Source organism: Antechinus flavipes, chromosome 3 (assembly GCF_016432865.1).
Source record: "Antechinus flavipes isolate AdamAnt ecotype Samford, QLD, Australia chromosome 3, AdamAnt_v2, whole genome shotgun sequence".
Classification (NCBI taxonomy): domain Eukaryota; kingdom Metazoa; phylum Chordata; class Mammalia; order Dasyuromorphia; family Dasyuridae; genus Antechinus; species Antechinus flavipes.
Genome location: NC_067400.1, coordinates 200,402,994 through 200,420,237, shown reverse-complemented (window position 1 = coordinate 200,420,237; position 17,244 = coordinate 200,402,994). Strand labels below are relative to the sequence as shown.

Here is a 17,244-nt window from a genome sequence, read left to right as displayed (position 1 = left end):
TCTAATGATGTCTAAAATGGATAAAGACCTTTATTCTCAAACATTAAGAGGGAATAAGTATAGCCTAAAGTCTAAGATATAAGACCTTTATCCTATCAAACATTAAGTGGGAATGGTTATAACCTGAGGCAGAATAACTAAATAGGACAATTAGGGAAATTGGGTCAGGAAATTAAAAGAGAACTGTGACACAACAATACTTCTCTTTTTTTCTAATGGGATTAAGGTCTGTTTCTCAGTTTTGATAGGAAGCATTTGATAGGAAAGCTCTAATGATCACAAATACAGTCTGATTTTCAATTTCAGTATAGTTCCAACAAGTAACATTGTAAAAATTTAATATTTCTTTGGTAACAGTTATAGAGTTTCCCGATATAAATGCATATTTACCTCCCAGACAAGCTTTAGTATAGAACTGGTATTCAAGTCTTCTGCCATTTGTCCAAAAACCAGGTCCCTAGATGTTTTTCCATGTGCTAAACTGCCGTCCTAATTCTTGAGTGACAAAAATGTGTCCCATGGAGGCTTGTGCTTTCTAAGGGATCAACCTGATGATCCAGTATGTAGACACACCGCTGCAACCCTCCTGCATGGACAAGGGTGTTGCTATGACAGGGCATTCCCTGCATGCCCAGCATATGTCACATGATACCCCATCCCCCATGAGACAATCCTAAGTCATGGAGGATCCAGCCCACCTTTTGGCCTCTGTTGTCAGTCCTGATTGTGTGTAACACAGATCCATATATACAAAAAACATCTATCTAGTGGTCTTGGGGACACATCTCCTCCTGTTGGATGGTTACCTCTTCTTCCTTCTTTTCCTCTTCAGTTCTATGGACAATTTTGAGATGTTTGGTGGGGATCCATTGTTGACAGTTTTCTCCTGTGGTCTTAGTACTCCCTCTCAGCAGAATCCCCTGCAAGAATTCTTGCATAAAAAGTGTTAGAATCCTGGTGTTAACTTGGCTTGAAACAAGATGATAACTCAAGGGAGATGTTAGAATCCTAGTGTTAACTCAATGGAATTGATACAATGCTTATTGGTTCACACCTTAGAGCGAATCCTTACAAGGTGATAATTGGCTAATACTGATAGAAACAATGCTTGTGTTCACACCATTAGAGAGCTCATATAATAAAGAAGCTCTTAGGGCCAGAGAGCACTCTGGGAGGAAACCCATAATCCCACTTTCAGATCCCACAATCCCACTCTAGGAGAAGGAGCCTAAATAGAACTTCAGTGAGCCAGTCAAGTGAATTCAGCTGAAAAGATTGAGAGGAGAGCGTCAAGTGAGTTCAGAGAGAAGCCCTCTCTTGGAGGCAAGATAGATTCATTCCATCTTCCACCTTTATGCTGGCTGGAGGCTGAAGGGAGTAGAGGCAAAGGATTAGCAGCAAGAGCTCTTGGAACCAAGGAGAGAGAAGGCCTCCAGAAAACTAGCCTAGCCCCAAGTGAAGGAGATAAGATTTTGGAAGAGACAATAAAAGACTGTACTTTAATCCCTGGCTGCATTTGGGGTGATTATTGATCTGAACTGATAGTAGGGCTACCTCCCCAAGAAACCTGCTCCCAGAGAGAACCATTATATTTTAAAGAACAAAAACACCACAAAAAAGTTCATATTTGACATAAATTTTGAAGATTAAGTCAAGTTTTTTCAGATCCTTCTGGACAATGTTGAGTATGTACCAACCTTTTGATTTCTAATGACAATTGAAACTGTTTCAGTTTCTGTTTAGTGGAAAAAACTTCCTCTCTGGAGGAAGAAATGCTCATCAGATTTACATTAAATAAAGTATATCTCTATTTTTTAGTAGGTTTTTAATCTTTAATAGAGTAACATTGGTTGAGAACACTGATTTTTTAAAATTAGTGAGTAGTGTTTTCAGTAAATCTCTACTTTTTAGTAGGTTTTTAACCTTTAATAGAGTAGTATTGTTTAAGAATTTTTTTTAAATCAGTGAACAGTGTTTTCTGTTAACTGTGGTGCAATAATTTAGTAAACCTATGTTATTGATTTATTGAAATAATATTTGTAATTGAGTGTTACGGGCTAGAAATCTGAACTTGAAACAAAGGATTCTTACAAGATCAGTGGAATTGATGAGACAATAGTTATCTAATTTAGCATGGTTCACTATGATTGATTTAATCCTACAAGGAGATGTTATGGGCCAGAACTTGAAACAAGGTACGAAGTGGAATTATGAAGTGGAATTGAGGAGAAAATGGTTAAATCTAGTTTAGCATTGATTTAATCCTACAACAAATAATGGTTTTCTAGTGATATAATGATTGGTTTGTACTCGGTGTGTAGCATATAAGCTGGAAGCCGCAGCCAGGGAGATTCAGAGATTCAGAAACAAGCGGACAGAAGGCTGGAGGCTGGAGGCTGGAGCACAAGCCCTTGGACTCAGACAGATTCATCCCATCTCACATCACCTCGGTAGCAGTCTCTCCTCCTTCACTTCTCCACTGAAACCAAGACTCCGGAAGGCTCTTCAGAAAGCTGCCTAGCCCCAGTAAAGAGATAATAAAGGATTTGGACTCTAACAAAGCTAACCAGACCCCAGGAAAGGAGACAAAACTTTGAAAGAGATAATAAAAGATTTGGACTTTAATCCCTTGTGTGGTGATTACTGAATTTAAAGGAAGGCTGCCTCCAGAGACCCTCAAAAAACCTCAACAGAGAACATTATGCTTAAAGAGAATATTACAATTGAGTATTCTTAATATCCTAAAGTTTCGACTAGGTTTATGCTATAGTTGATTTTTCCCTTCATTTCCAAATTATAGTAATAGCACATAAGAAAAGAAATTGAATCTCACAACAGATAGGAAATAAATTGTATGAGGTCATACCATTGACTTATTTAAAAGATAAAACTCAGTACCAAGTTGGAAGACAACAAGGTTGAGATAACTTGAGATAACTCTTGTCTTGATGGGGGTTCTAGTGGCAGTCAGAGAGTTGTGGGAATTCCCTTGTGATGGGCGTACTGGCCAGCAGCTATGCCCTACTCCAGACTTCTGCAAGGATCTGGAGTTTAGAAATATCCTTTAATAAGAAAATCCAAGGCTGGGGTTTTAGATTGAAAAGAAAGCCAATATACCCAGGCCCAGATCCCCATTTGAATGGAAATCACTTCTAAGACTTCCTGAATGAGTATCCAGCTACTAGTGCAGGGGGTGGGGAGGTGGGGGCTGTGTGTGTGTGTGATTTGCCTTAGAAAAGGCCCAGTCAGATGATGCCACTTAATTTGTCTGGGGTGATATGCTTCTCAGAAGGGCCTGAGACTCGAATCTCCTTTCTTTACAGATCAAAAAGTATACAGTTTCAGAGTGTTAATTTTACATATCAGAAGGGGACAGTTTTTAACAGAGTTTACTCAAATAAGTCTGATTTATTTAAATATGTTATTGATGCCTCCCCAAATAGCAAATTTATAAAGGAATAGGTACCAACACAGGTTCTTGTTATTTCCTAAGGAACTCTGAAAAAAGTTAAGGGGTATAGAATGAGTGATTGTGGCTCTTACATCTTTATAAACTGGCTTATTCTTCTAACAAGAATTACAAATTGAATTGATTTTGGTACTCATTTTGTTGAGGTATGAGAAATGAGAGTGAGAGATCCCCATGTTGCTGCTGGAATGTAGGTTTGTGGCAAAAAATGGGTTTATTACACTGAGAAAAACTTCCCAGAGGCCCAGTTCCAAAGGAATTTATAGCAAAAATGGGTTTACACTGAGAAATAATTTCCTCAGTGGGCCAAATCTAGAAAGGAATTAGCAAAGGTTTGGGATTCAGCCTTTGATAATAATGGGTTTTTGTGGCCCACAATCTCCAGTTAGGGAGGTTAGGGAGCAATCTCCAGACTAATTTGAGGCACTAATTTTCAATTCCATAAAAGGTGGTGATTATGCCTCAGGCCAAGATGTCCAATTGAATTGTAGGTGGAGATCACCAAGGGAGTTTCCCCTAGGAACAGGAGGGTGAGGTCCCTTTTAGAGTCCAGGAGGAGTTGAGATTTTAGGGTTTCTCTGATCCAGATCCATCCCCCCCAAAAGATCAGGGGGACACAGTTTACATCAGTATCTCATCAGAAATCTCTATTCCTCTGATTGTTTCCTCTAATTAGATAAGAAGGGATCTCTGTTTAAGGAGAGGATTCAGCATAGTCTTCTTCCCATTTACAAACTGCTTTTGAGAATCTTTGGACTTTTCCATCAGGTCCCTGAGTAGCTTGCTTCTCCCTTTGTTCTTCTGCCTCTTCCCTTTTTAGCTTCCTTTTTCATGTTATCTTCTCCCATTAGATTGTAAATTGTTGAGGGTAGGAACTGTCTTTTTGTTTTTTATTCCCATATAAATATATGTTATATTATATTCCCATATAAATATATTATACATAGTAAGTATATAAGAAATGTTTGACTGAATTTCTAGAATGTTTCATTATGCTTATTTTCAGATCTAAGTGCAAAAATGTTTTACAAAATCCAACTTAAAAGGTTTGAGATTATGTTCTTTCCATTTAATATATTATTGAATTTTGACTTTTTTATACTTTGTCACCATATTCCGTGGTAGATATAGCACCTTAGGGTTTACTAATCTGGGTCAGCTGCCCAGAAATTTAACTCATTCTTAGATCAAATCCTTACCCGAGGCAATCAGCCTTCTGACTTTCTTGGGTCTTTGGGGTAGAATGGATGGAGCACTAGGCTTAGATCCTAGGTTCTTTACCTTTATTGTGTCATGATTTCTTTTGTCAGTCTGGTGCAGCCTGAGGATCTTTTCTTAGAATGTTTGTTACCTCTATTCATAATGGAAGGAAATGATAAATTTCATTTAGAGGTTAGTGAAAATAAAGATGTAATTTTTTTTTTCTCATTCAAGTTCATGGACCTCCCCTGAAATTTATCCTTGGATCCCTTGTGGGTTCTGTGGACCCTAGTTAAGAACTCCTGACTTAGTAAGAATTGTGTCTAACTCTTGCTCTTGACATTTATTTTATCAGTGTGATCTGAGGCAAATCACTCAACACTCAAGGACCAGGTGTACCGGTTGTGTCAAATGATGCAAAGATTTAAAATTAAAAAAAAAAAAAAAAGACTGTAATGTTCAATAACTTCTATCTCTCTAAATTTGTAAATGCAAATAATCACAAGCAGATAATATAATTTTACATTGAAATGAACGTTTTTATCCTATTATCTCTACTAGGTGCAAATGTACTGTGTCAGTGATATAGCTTGATGAATGCCTTTCAGTTGTTCTTAAATTCAGTCTTTTTTGTCCTCTGACAGCCTTATCTTCCTTATCCATGAAATGGAAATATTAATAATTATAGTATTTGCCTCTTGAGTATGTTTTAATGACCAAATAAGAATTATGAAAAATGCTTTGCAGATCTTAATAGCCTATATAAGTTGATGTTTTCACCGTGATTCTTTGAATTCAGAGACCTAAATTTACTTGATCCTTAATTCATCTTTCTTCTGCTCTGCTTGCTGTCATTGTAATCTGTTTCTCCTCTTCCTTGTCCTCTTCTTATACTTATCTGCTATGCCAATCCCCTTATGGATTTGCTATGGCTTATTTACAAATGAAAATGGAATCTGCAAATCAAGTTATGAGAGATGTATAAGAAGGAAATAGGTTATGCCTAAGTTTTCTAACCCAATAGTTAACTGTGATTCTCTAGACCTAAAACAGCCACTATATTTCTAGGCTAGAAGAACAAGCTGTGACATTTAAGTGTATTATGGTTCTCAGAAAATGGTATTTCATCTCCTAGAATGCTTGGAGCAGCTCTTTGAGACTCAATCCATGCGTACTCTTTGGCTCCACTTTACTTAACTATTCTGTAATCCCAGTTTTACTGTTGACAGTTTATGGTAACTTATTTTTTTAGAGATATGTCCCCTTTCTTCCCAATCATTAACTATAATTCTTTTCCTATAACCAAAACTCACTCTCTGTAGGGAAAAAGTGTTTAATAACAGATTACTTCCTCTTTCTGGACTTCAATTTTCTCTAGAGGATCTTAGTTGTTATTTATTACATGTGTGTTACAGACATACAACATGCAAACATACAATGTATTTGGTTCCTGATGTTTCTTGATTAATTTTTAAATCAGGTATTCTTTGCTACTAGCTTAAATACCAATGATTATGTTTATTTGAAGAATAGAGTGCTGGTTATATTCCCTGAGTTACCTTTGCTTCAGTATCTCCTAACGGAGTCCCAGTGTAGATCAGTACCTCATTTGCTGTGTGGTAAGTACCAAATAAAGCAGATGAAGAATGAAAGGATATGATACCATTTCCTTGTTTTTATTTGTTGGCAAGCTGTACACTGTTTAATATATTTCACTGACTAAAGTTTTCGGTATTTCATTGCATTAGAAAATTAATACAATAAGTTAATAACTTATTTTGGTTGAGTTCATTAGGGCTCACTTTTACATCAAATTTTGGTGTTAAATTCAATATACAATTTCTTTTAAAAAATGAATGAATTGATGAATGAATGCTTCAGTTTTTTGCTATTTTCATTAATTGACATTTTATTTACCACCTTTTCAACTGAGCTTTTCCATTTTTAAAATGTAAAGCTGATAAGATTTTGGTGTCACATACCTATTCAATATTATGTATGTTTATAGCCACAAAACTACTTGTTTTGAATGTAGGAAATGACTACAATTTTAAAAGAATATGAAGAATTTTTATTTTAAATTTTAATATTTAATAATTGTCTTCATCTGTAGACAGTCTTGGGCATTTGCAGGCAGTGTGATTCTGGCCAAAACATTTAGTCTCTTTATTCATCTATAACCTCTTTTTTTCCTCCTCTGTAATATAAGACATTTGGGATTGATGACCTCTGCTAAGGTTTCCTTCAGCTCCAGAGCTGTATTCTATGGTTATAAAATCCTGTGATCTGGGTGATGTCATTTATTCTCAAAATATCTAATACAAAAGGAATTTTTTAGATAAATGAAATAATAGGATTAAACTAAGACATTTTCAGAGGAATGTACAGTAATTGCAACATAAAATAGAATTAATTTCTAGTTAACGAAAATCCAAATTGCCTCATGTGTTTGTGCTTTTAAAGTTAGCAGCTGAAATTTAAAAACAATTCAATATTTTTATTTTTAAGAAGTCTTAGATTTCATATATATATATATAATGTCCAAATCTTATTGTATGTGTATACATATGTATGTATATATATTATGTGGGTTTTTTTTTTTTGTTGTTGTTGTTGTTGTTATTACAGGGTCTCTGAAGAATAAATTTTGAGATACTTAAAATACTTAAATGTGATTTTTTTTCTCATATGTTTTTATTTTATATTGTATTTTTCCCCTAGTTACATGTGAAAATAATATTTAGCATTATTTTAAAAAAAAATTTGAGTTTTAAATCCTCCCCTCTTTTCTCTTTTCCCCCTCTTATTTCCTGGAAGTGGCAAGTAATTTGATTTAGTCATATAAAGCATATTAGTCATGTTATTAAAAAAAAATGGACTAAAAACCTTCCAAGCAAAAAAAGAAAATTTTTAGGAGTATATTTCAATTTATCTGTACTTGGACTATATCAATTCTTTCTTTGGTGGTTGATAGCATGCTTCGTTTTAAGTCCTTCAGAATTGTCCTGGAGGGGCAGCTAAATTGGCATGGTGGATAGAGCAGAGTACCAGACTTGAAGTCAGGACAACCTGAGTTCAAATATAATCTCAGACATTTAACACCTTCTAGCTGTGTGATCCTGGGCAAGTCACTTAACCCCTTGTCTCAGCAAAAAACAAAATAAAACAAACAAACAAACAAACAAAAAACCCAAAAAATAAATACCTGAATTTTTTTGGATCATCATTGTATTGCTGAGAATAGGAAAGTCATTCACAGCTGAATATTATACAATATTGTTATTGTGTACAATGTTCTCTGATTTTGCTCATTGCATTTTTCACCAGTTCATGTAAGCTTTTCTAGGTTTTTCTGAAATCATTCTGCTTGTTATACTATTATATTAAATTATTACTATATGTTTATTATTATTAATACTATATATTATATTACATATTATACTATTATAGTATGTACTATACTATATATTATAGCATAATAGTATTCCATCACAGTCCTATACTAGCCATTTCCCAGTTGATGGGCAAATCCTCAATTTCTATTTCTTTGCCATCACAAAATGAGCTATTACAAGTATTTTCATATATGTAGATCCTTTTGCTTTTTGTTTTTGATCTCTTTGGGATACAGACCTTGTAGTGGTTTTGTTGAGTCAAAGGATATATGTGGTTTCATGGTCCTTTGGGTTATGAAATGTTTCCAAATTGTTCTCCAAAGTAACTGGGCTAGTTCCTTATTCCACTAAAAATTCCCAGTTTTTCCATATCCCTTGCAATATTTGTTATTTTCCTTTTCTATAATATTAGCCAGTTTAATGCATTCCTGATTTAAGTTTTCAGAACTACAAGCCTTCTTCCCCCTTCTAATATCTCTGTGTCTTATTCTTCTCTGTACCTCATTTGTATAATATAATTACTATTTTTATCTTATGTCTGCCTCAATCTTTCTTTTGAGTACCCTCTTGCTGATGTCATTCTTAAATACATGGTATACATTTCCATGTAAAAAATATAACAATTTGTCTATGTTAAGTTCCTTGAAATTGAGCTTTAATATTGGCTTTTATATATTACATTTTCTACTGAGTTTGGTTTTGGTTGATAGAAAATCTGCAAATTCATTGAATATCCTTTTTTTCTCATTCAGTATTAAGGATAATTTTGCTGAATATATTTTTGGCCTAGTTTTTTTGATTACCAAGGTATAAGATTCCAGGACCTGTGGTCTTTTAATGTGGCTGCTGCTAAGTCTTGCACAATTCTAATTGTAGCTCCAGTGTATCTGAATTGTTTTTTTCTTGTTTCTTGCAAAATTTTCTTTTTGATCTGCAGGTTTCAAAATTTGGCAGTAATATTCCTATGTGTTTTCCACAAAAGACCCCTTTTAGGTGGTGATTGAGATTTTTTATATTTCTACATTCTTCTTATGCTTTATCACTTGAGGACAATTTTCTTGGATTATTTCTTGCATTATTGTGCCAAGGTTCTTTTTTTGGTCAGTTTTCAGGTAGTCCAATTATTTTTACATTTTCTCTTCTTGATCTGTTCTCCAGATCTGATTTTTTTTTTCTTATAGTTCATATTTTGTTCAATTTTTTCATTCTTTATGTTGTTATTTTTGTTGTTGTTGTTATTTCTTGGTCTCATAACTTCATTGGCTTCCCCTTGCCCATTTCTAATTTTCAAACAGTTTTTTTGATTTTTGAGACTCCATATCTACTTGTTAATTTTTTCTCCATACCTTTTTGGGATTTTTTGGATGGTTTTTTTCCCTCAATGTCTTCCATTTGATTTTTAAATTCTTTCTTGAGTTCTTCTATAAATCCTTTCTAGGCAGGAAGCCTCTTTGGGGTAGAAGAAGCTTTTTTTTTTTTTTTTTTTTAACTGCAGTATCCTCTTCTGAAGATGAACCCCAGTCTTCCCTGTTCCCATAGTAAATTTCTGCGATTGGATTCTTCACTTTTTTAAAAAATGAGAAATGTTAATCTAAGCACCTCTCTCTAATTGTGGGGTGGAAGGATGCTATCTCTAGGTTCACTTCAGCTCCTCTCTCTGACTTGGAACCCCAAACCAAAAGCTCCACCCTTCTGCAAGTAACTGCAGCCAGCAGTGCCCTTGCCCCATTGCCTCTGCACTTAGCCAGGTGTGCTGCTTTCTTTTCTCCCAGGGCTGCATCTCTGCATCTGGGCCTGGCATTCCTAATCAAGCAAGGTTCTCTCAGGCTTCTCAGGCTCAGACCTGCCCAATTCCACATAGTCCAGGAGGTGAAAGTTTCTGTGATTCCTGTTAAGATTCCAGCAAAGCCCAACTGGCTCCAGGGTTCCCAACTTGTTTCTGCAGAGCTAGCCTGAGGTATTTGCACTTCCTGCTGGTGAATCTTCTTGCTTGGGGTCTTTCTTTAGATCAGGAGCACCCCTGTTCTGTCCCAAGTATTCTTGATTTTTTCCTTACTCTGTTTGCCCTGAAGTGTACATTTGTTCTGTTTTGGGGGGAAATTGGGAGAGCTTGAAATATACTGACCTATTCTGCCATCTTCCCAGAATCCTCCTTCACTTTGATTACTTTGTCTGAAAACTCCCTATTCATATCTTTGACTATTTAATTAGTTGAGGAATAGCTCTTTAAATGTGACTTTGTAACGTATTGTTTACTATAACTGAATTTTTCTAAAGATTCAGTCCTTGGCCTTCTGCTCTTCTGTTTTCTGTGATGGAGGGCCTATTTTGTAGCTTTAATGTATAGATAACTGTTAAATGTAGAATATCATTCCTGTCTTTTCATCCAAGCTGTCTTCCTTAAACTACCTTAAGAACATTTTGACTTGGCAAACACATCATTACCCCAGGGTCAATAGTCTTATAATATATTTTGACATTATTCTCCAAGTCATGTCTTCTCATTTTCTGTATTTCTGTCAGTGGTATTATCATTTTCAGGCATTTAAGTTTGAAACTTGGGAGAAGTCTTTGATCCTTTTTGACTGTTCAGGCACCAAGTCCTATTTAGTCTTCTTTTGAAATGACTCTTGTATTCTTATTTTTCAATTTCCAAATATATTTAATTTCCAATTTTCCAATTCTGGATTTGGTAGGACAAATTGCCACCTTTTCCCTGGACTGTTGCAACATTCTGGTCATTCTCTTTTTATTCTCTCCCTTCCATTCTACTATAAAGTTTCATCTAGCCATTAATTGAAAACTTCCAGTGGTAAGAAATTAAATTGCTCATTAGGTATTCACTTTTTGGTTCTAGACCAGTTATCAATGTGAGAGTACTCTCTTAGAAACAACTGTTTATCTGTAGTCAAGACCACTATATTCATTACAGCAAATATACAAACCAATAACAAAGTAGAAGAAACACTGATGATACATCGTTTGGCATGTGGAATTTCAGAAGCTTCTATCTGAATTATGAAAAATTCATTGATGTGGGAAAAATAAAAAATAGGAGAAAGAAAAAGATGTTGATTTTGATTATTATAATTTTCTATAAAAGTTCTCAGAAATTCTCTTAAATAGTAAAAGTTATCTCTAGATTCTCCTGTTCTGACTGGACCAAGCTCTTGAGCACAATAAGGGCTTCTCAGTGAGGTGCATAATGACTGAAAAGCAATATTTAACAGTTTATTTAACAAAGAAAACTAAAAGAATAATTTTCTTAGAAGGGTGATCCATTGTGTTAATACATGAATTCTGTTTATATGCTTGAGACAGATAGATCAGTGAGTTGAGCCTTAAATTGAACAGGAGAAAAATAAGTGGGCTGTATTGCATTTAGGAAATTGCAAGTTTCTATAACTCTCCTAGCTATATCCTCTGTAAAGAATTGAAATTGTGAATTGGTCCTGAATAAAATTCCATTTGACTGGAAACTTTTTCTAATTTCTTCTAATACCATATCTTCCTTCTTTTGATTATCCTTAATCTATCCTGTATATAGCTTGTACATAGTTTTTTGCATGTTCTTTCTCCTCTTTCCATCTTCTCATCCCACCCATTATTGTGATCTTGTCTTTTGCTTTTCAAATATCCTTAAAGTTTAGCACAGTGTCTGGACATAGCAAGGTATTTAATAAATACTTATTTGATTGTCTACTTTCCAGAAATACTGCACATTATTCCCTTTTTTGAACATATATTGCCTCCAAACTAGCCTCTTTCCTCCTATCTTTACATTCCATTCTCATTATCATCTCAGAATTCTAAATTTTATTTGAGACTTAGCTCATGGTTGCATGAAATAATGAAAAGTGAAGTGAGCAGAACTGTGTATAGTAACAGCAATATTGTTTGGAGAATAATTGTGAACAGCCAAGTTACTCTGATAAATACTCAAATCAACTATACTGTACCTATGAAGAAAGAACTATCCACTTCCAGAGAAAGTCATATATAATATTTCATGTAATGTGAATCATATCTAAAAATAGAGATCATAAGTTTTGAAAATGGTAATTCTTAAAATTTGAAAAGCTACTTTTGTTAAGAGCGAGAATTCTTCTCTCATTTTTTCTTTAGTTACATGTAAAATTTTTTATATATTTTTTTTAAATTTTGAGGTCCACAGGAGATCATTATATACTTCAACAACAATACTATATGATGATTAATTCTGATGGACATGGCCCTCTTCAACAATGAGATGAACCAAATCAGTTCCAATAGAGCAGTAATGAATTGAACCATCTACACCAGCGAAAGAACTTGAGAAATGAATATGAACCACTACATAGATTTTCCAATCCCTTTATTTTTGTCCGCCTGCATTTTTTATTTCCTTCAAAGATTAATTGTACACTACTTCAAAGTCCGATTCTTTTTGTACAGCAAAATAACTATATGGACATGTATACATATATTATATTTAACATATACTTTCACATGTTTAACATGTATTAGTCAACCTGTCATCTGGGGGAGGGGATAGAGGGAAGGAGGGGAAAAATTGGAACAAAAGGTTTTGCAATTGTCAATGCTGAAAAATTACTTATACATATATCTTGTAAATTAAAAGCTATAATGAAAAAAATTTTGAGGTCCAGATTTTTCCTTCTTTCTTTCTCCTGCCCACTTAGAAAAGGAAAGCAATTTGTAGTCACACGAAGCATTAGCAGTGTTGCAAAAGAAAACAGAATAAAAAAAGAAAATACCAAGAAAAATAAAGGAAGTTTTAAAAAAGCAGGCTATATTTTTGTTTTTCTTCCCGGGTTATTTTTACCTTCTGAATCCAATTCTTCCTGTGCAACAAGAGAACTGTTCTGTTCTGCACAGATGTATTGTATCTAGGATATACCGTGACATATTTAACATGTATAGGACTGTTTGCCATCGGGAGAGGGGGTGGAGGGAGGGAGGAGAAAAGTCAGAATAGAAGTGAGTGCAAGGGATAATGTTGTAAAAAATTACCCAGGCATGGGTTCTGTCAATAAAAAGCTACAATTTAAAAAATAATAATAATAATGAAAACAGAACTTTAAAAAATAGACTATGATCTACATTCAAATTCCATCAATTCTTTCTCTGGAGGTGGATAATTTTTTTCATTCTAAATCCTTCAGAATTGTTTTGCATCATTGTTTTGCTGAGAAGAGCTAAGTCATTCACATTTGATCATCTTATAATGTTGTTAGTATTTACATTCTTCTGGCTGTGCTTATTTTACTTTGCAGTACCTATAAGGCTAAGGGTTTTGTTTGTTTGTTTGTTTTGAAAGCATTCTACTCCTTATTTCTTAAAGCATAAAGTATTCTGTCACAATCATAAGCAACAACTTGTTCAGTCATTCTCCAATTAATCGCATCCTCACAATTTCCAGTTCTTTGCTACCATAAAAAGAGATGCTATAAATATTTTCGTCCATATAGCTCTTTTTCTCTTTTGTTCTTTCCCAATATTTTTGGGATATAGATCTTGTAATATCATTGCTGGGTTTTAAAGCATTTGGGTATAGTTCTATACCCATACTATTCTACAGAATGGTTTAGATTAGTTCACTATCCTGCCACAGTACATTAGTATCTCAATTTTGCTGCATCCCCACTAATATTTATAATTTCTCTTTTTCTGTTATGTTAGCTAATCTGCTATCTCATATTTGTTATCTCAGAGTTGTTTTAATTTACATTTTTCTAATCAATAATTGGAGCATTTTTTGGGGGGAGGGGGGAGAAGACTTGTCTAGGATCGTACAGTTAATAAGGTTAGATTTTTAACTCAGGTCTGTGAGGGATGTAGAAGACCCTTACCCAAAATGACTATGCAGAGATCACTAAATAGAAAACAGAAAAGTTGTTTATTGAAACCTCGGGAAGATGAGCTGTCCCATCATGAGATAAGAAAGAGAAAGCTTGCGGTAGGGGAGCTAGAGAGTTAGTAAAGATATACAGCTTTTATAGGTTCTGTTATAAAGGATTATATCATAAGTTGGGGAGCATTGAGAAATAGGTACCCTCTCCTCTAATTGAATGTTAAACATTGGTGCCAGAGATAGATTAGAACGGAATGCTTTGTTCCCCTGGTTCTGAGAGGGGAACCTTCAGAGAGAGTCAGACCTTCAAACTTCAGATTACTGAGCTGACATCATTTAAACTAATAGTCTAAATATTGATAACATTGAACAAGGATAAATGTCATCATTTCTGGTTAAGTAAATTTATCTAAAGTTTTAAATAAATATTGACTTGCACACACTGTACTTATGTAGGTCACAAAGACATAGAAATAATAATAAATAAAATACAGAAAAAGAATCCATACATTCCTGTAAGTTCTTCACCTTATCTCCCCATTCCACACAGGTCCTCCAGATTCCAGATCTGGTATTCTTTCCACTGTGCCATCTAGCTGCCCCAAGATTGTTTTTCTTCTCGAAAATTACTTGTTCATATCCTTTACCGGTTATCAATTGGGGAATGACTTGTAAAATTATCTATTTGACTCAGTTTTCTATATATTTGAAAAATGAGAACTTTATTAGAAAAACTTACTATGAAATTTCTTCCACAGTTTCTTGCTTTCCTTCTAATCTTAACAGAATTAGTTTTGTTCTTACAAAAACAAAACTTTTTAAATTAAATTAAATTAAATTTATTTATGATTACCATAATTATCCATTTTACATCCCATAATGCTTTCTTTCTCATGTTTGGTCATAAATCCTTCCTTTGTTTATAGATCTGACAGGTAAATTTTCTGTTCTCTCCTAATTTGCTTTTTGTCTAAATCAGATCCATTTTTTGGATCTTGTTTGGTATGTGGTATAAAATGTTGATCTATCCAATTTCTGTTTCTGCCAAATTGTTTTCCTAACTATTTTTTCTGTTTTGCAAACTTTTGATCGAAAGAATTAGTGCTTCCCTTTGCATTGGGACTGTGACTCAGAACTGTATCTGGGTATTTAACAGGATCTTTAGCCCTGTGCCTGCACAGGATCCCCTATAACCTCTTTCTGAAGATTTATCCAATCCCCTTACCATCTGTGGGCTGAGAGAGACAAGTTGCTGGTGCCACTCATGCAGGTGCCTCCAATATTTGTTGCTGGCGTTGTCTCAATGCTAACTTTCAGGGCAGACCTTTTCTAATTACCTCATTTATAGTCTTGAGCTGGAAAATTGTTTCACCTGGACCTTTTATTAATTCTTCTAGAATTTGATTTGAAGCATTACTTGGAAGTTGTATGGAGGGGAATTTGGGAGAGTTCAGGTGAAGTTCCTGTCTGTCCCTTCTCTGCAGATTTTTGTTAGTCACAAAACAATTGTACCTGCTTGCTAGCAGTGTTTAGTAACATACTTTTCTACCTTTGTGAATATATTCTCCTTAGTATCATCTTTTCTTTATAAATGCTTTATAAAAAAAAGCTTTATTTCTGATTGGGTTGGCATTCCGAACAGTATTTAGTTTCTCTAAGCCAAACTCATTATTATTCTATCTTAAGCTCTCAAAAGGAAAAAAGAGTTGTTGCTCTAAGAAAGGTAAAAAATGGCTTCCTTTTTCTTTTATATTATTCACCTCCTTTGGATAACACCAAGCTTCTAAATTACCATATTTCTTCCACTTGATATCTTATCCTAAAATAATTTTGGATAATATTAAGGAAAAAGTATCTTTTCATTGATCTCTTTGTACTGTTAAATTCTGAAATATCCAATTAATTTTGTCCAAGTAGATTATACATAATTTTCCATCTTCTTTCTCTCTCCTCACTCGCCTTCTCCTCCTCTTCCCTTCGCTCCTCTTCCTTTTCCTTCCCTTCCCTCTCCTTCTCTCCCTCCTCCCTTCCCTCCTCTTTCTTCCCCTCTCTCCCAGTGGAGTCAACGACTATTTCCCTCTTCCCATAATGATTACACATGTAGTTAATTTTTTTGTTATATTTTCTCCTCTTTTCCTTGTTTGATTAAGAATTCTCCCCTTTATCATAGTTGTGGGTGGTATCTGATTTGGTTCTCTTCTGATTTGCTTATGGATATTCAGGTTTCACGGTCATTTTGGGGTGTGTGTGTGTGTGTGTGTGTGTGTGTCTGTGTGTCTGTGTGTCTATGTCTGTGTCTGTGTCTGTATTTGTCTGTGTAAAATGTTGGCCTAAACCTACTTTGGGCAGTACTTTTTAGTTGTCCTAACAATTCTTGTCAAATGAGGATTTTTTTTTCCCTGAGTAATTTCTTTTTTTTTCAAGCAAAAAAGAAAAAGTTCAATGAAAAAAAGTCACAAAATATATAAATGTCTCTCTGTGTGTAAAGTATATAAAAACTACATAGATATGCTGTCATTGGAATATACTATAGCTTACCAGGACAGAAAGAGGAACTAGATTAGGAATTTGGGAAATAGATTATGAGCCTATAATGATATTAATCATGATAGAGGATTTTGGTTATTCAGACATCTTGGGAGTTTTCTTTCTACCAAAAAGCAGAAAAGTTAAAAATTTATTTCTTTGGCTTTATGATATTTTATCCTTCAAAAAATGAGGAAATAAGGTAGTTGCTATATATATCTGATTTGCCTTAATTATGTGCCAAAATATAAATAATGAGAATTTTAGGATGTAGAGAGGAGATGATATTTTTTCTTAGAGTTTCTTATAAAATGAGAGATTAAATCTACTTGTTTTATATGCACACTAGGTTTTTTTGTGGGGAGACTTTTGGAGAGCATAATTCAAAGGTTTCAAAGAAATGATTGATATGATCCTGTGGCTTAAAATTCTATAGTGGAGGTTGACCCAGGAGGGATGGGAAGTTCTCAAGAATCTTGAAGAAACAAAGAAAAACAGTTCTGAAGAGGAAGTTTCGGTGACATTGTCTAAACTCTAAACTCTAAAGAATCTGTATGGATGTTCAAGGAACTCAGCAACCAACTTAGATCTAAAGAAGACATTGAGAAGATGGAAGCAAGGGCAAGGTAACTGAGGATAATAATAGATCAGATTTATATAGCTTTTTATTTATGAAGCAGTTTGTGTACGTTATGAACAGAGAATTCGTAATGGTCCTGAAGAATAGTGTCAGGAATAATAAAGCTCAGAATCAATTGAGGCTAATAAAAACCCTAAGGATATCAAAGAAGTTTCTTTCT

General features: G+C 34.3%; 1 protein-coding gene across 4 annotated transcripts in view; it reads left to right on the top strand.

The window, feature by feature from the left end:
• CDKL5 (cyclin dependent kinase like 5) overlaps positions 1–17,244 on the top strand; it is a 278,542-nt gene that overhangs the window by 28,142 nt on the left and 233,156 nt on the right. The window contains exon 1 of one of the 4 annotated variants that reach the window (XM_051984414.1): positions 16,922–17,070. The exons of 2 other annotated variants lie outside the window; for them this stretch is intronic. The gene's annotated coding sequence lies outside the window, so the exon portion shown is untranslated. Of the gene's footprint in view, positions 1–16,921; positions 17,071–17,244 lie in introns of those variants that run through there. One more of the 4 variants, XM_051984419.1, reaches the window with a different exon arrangement.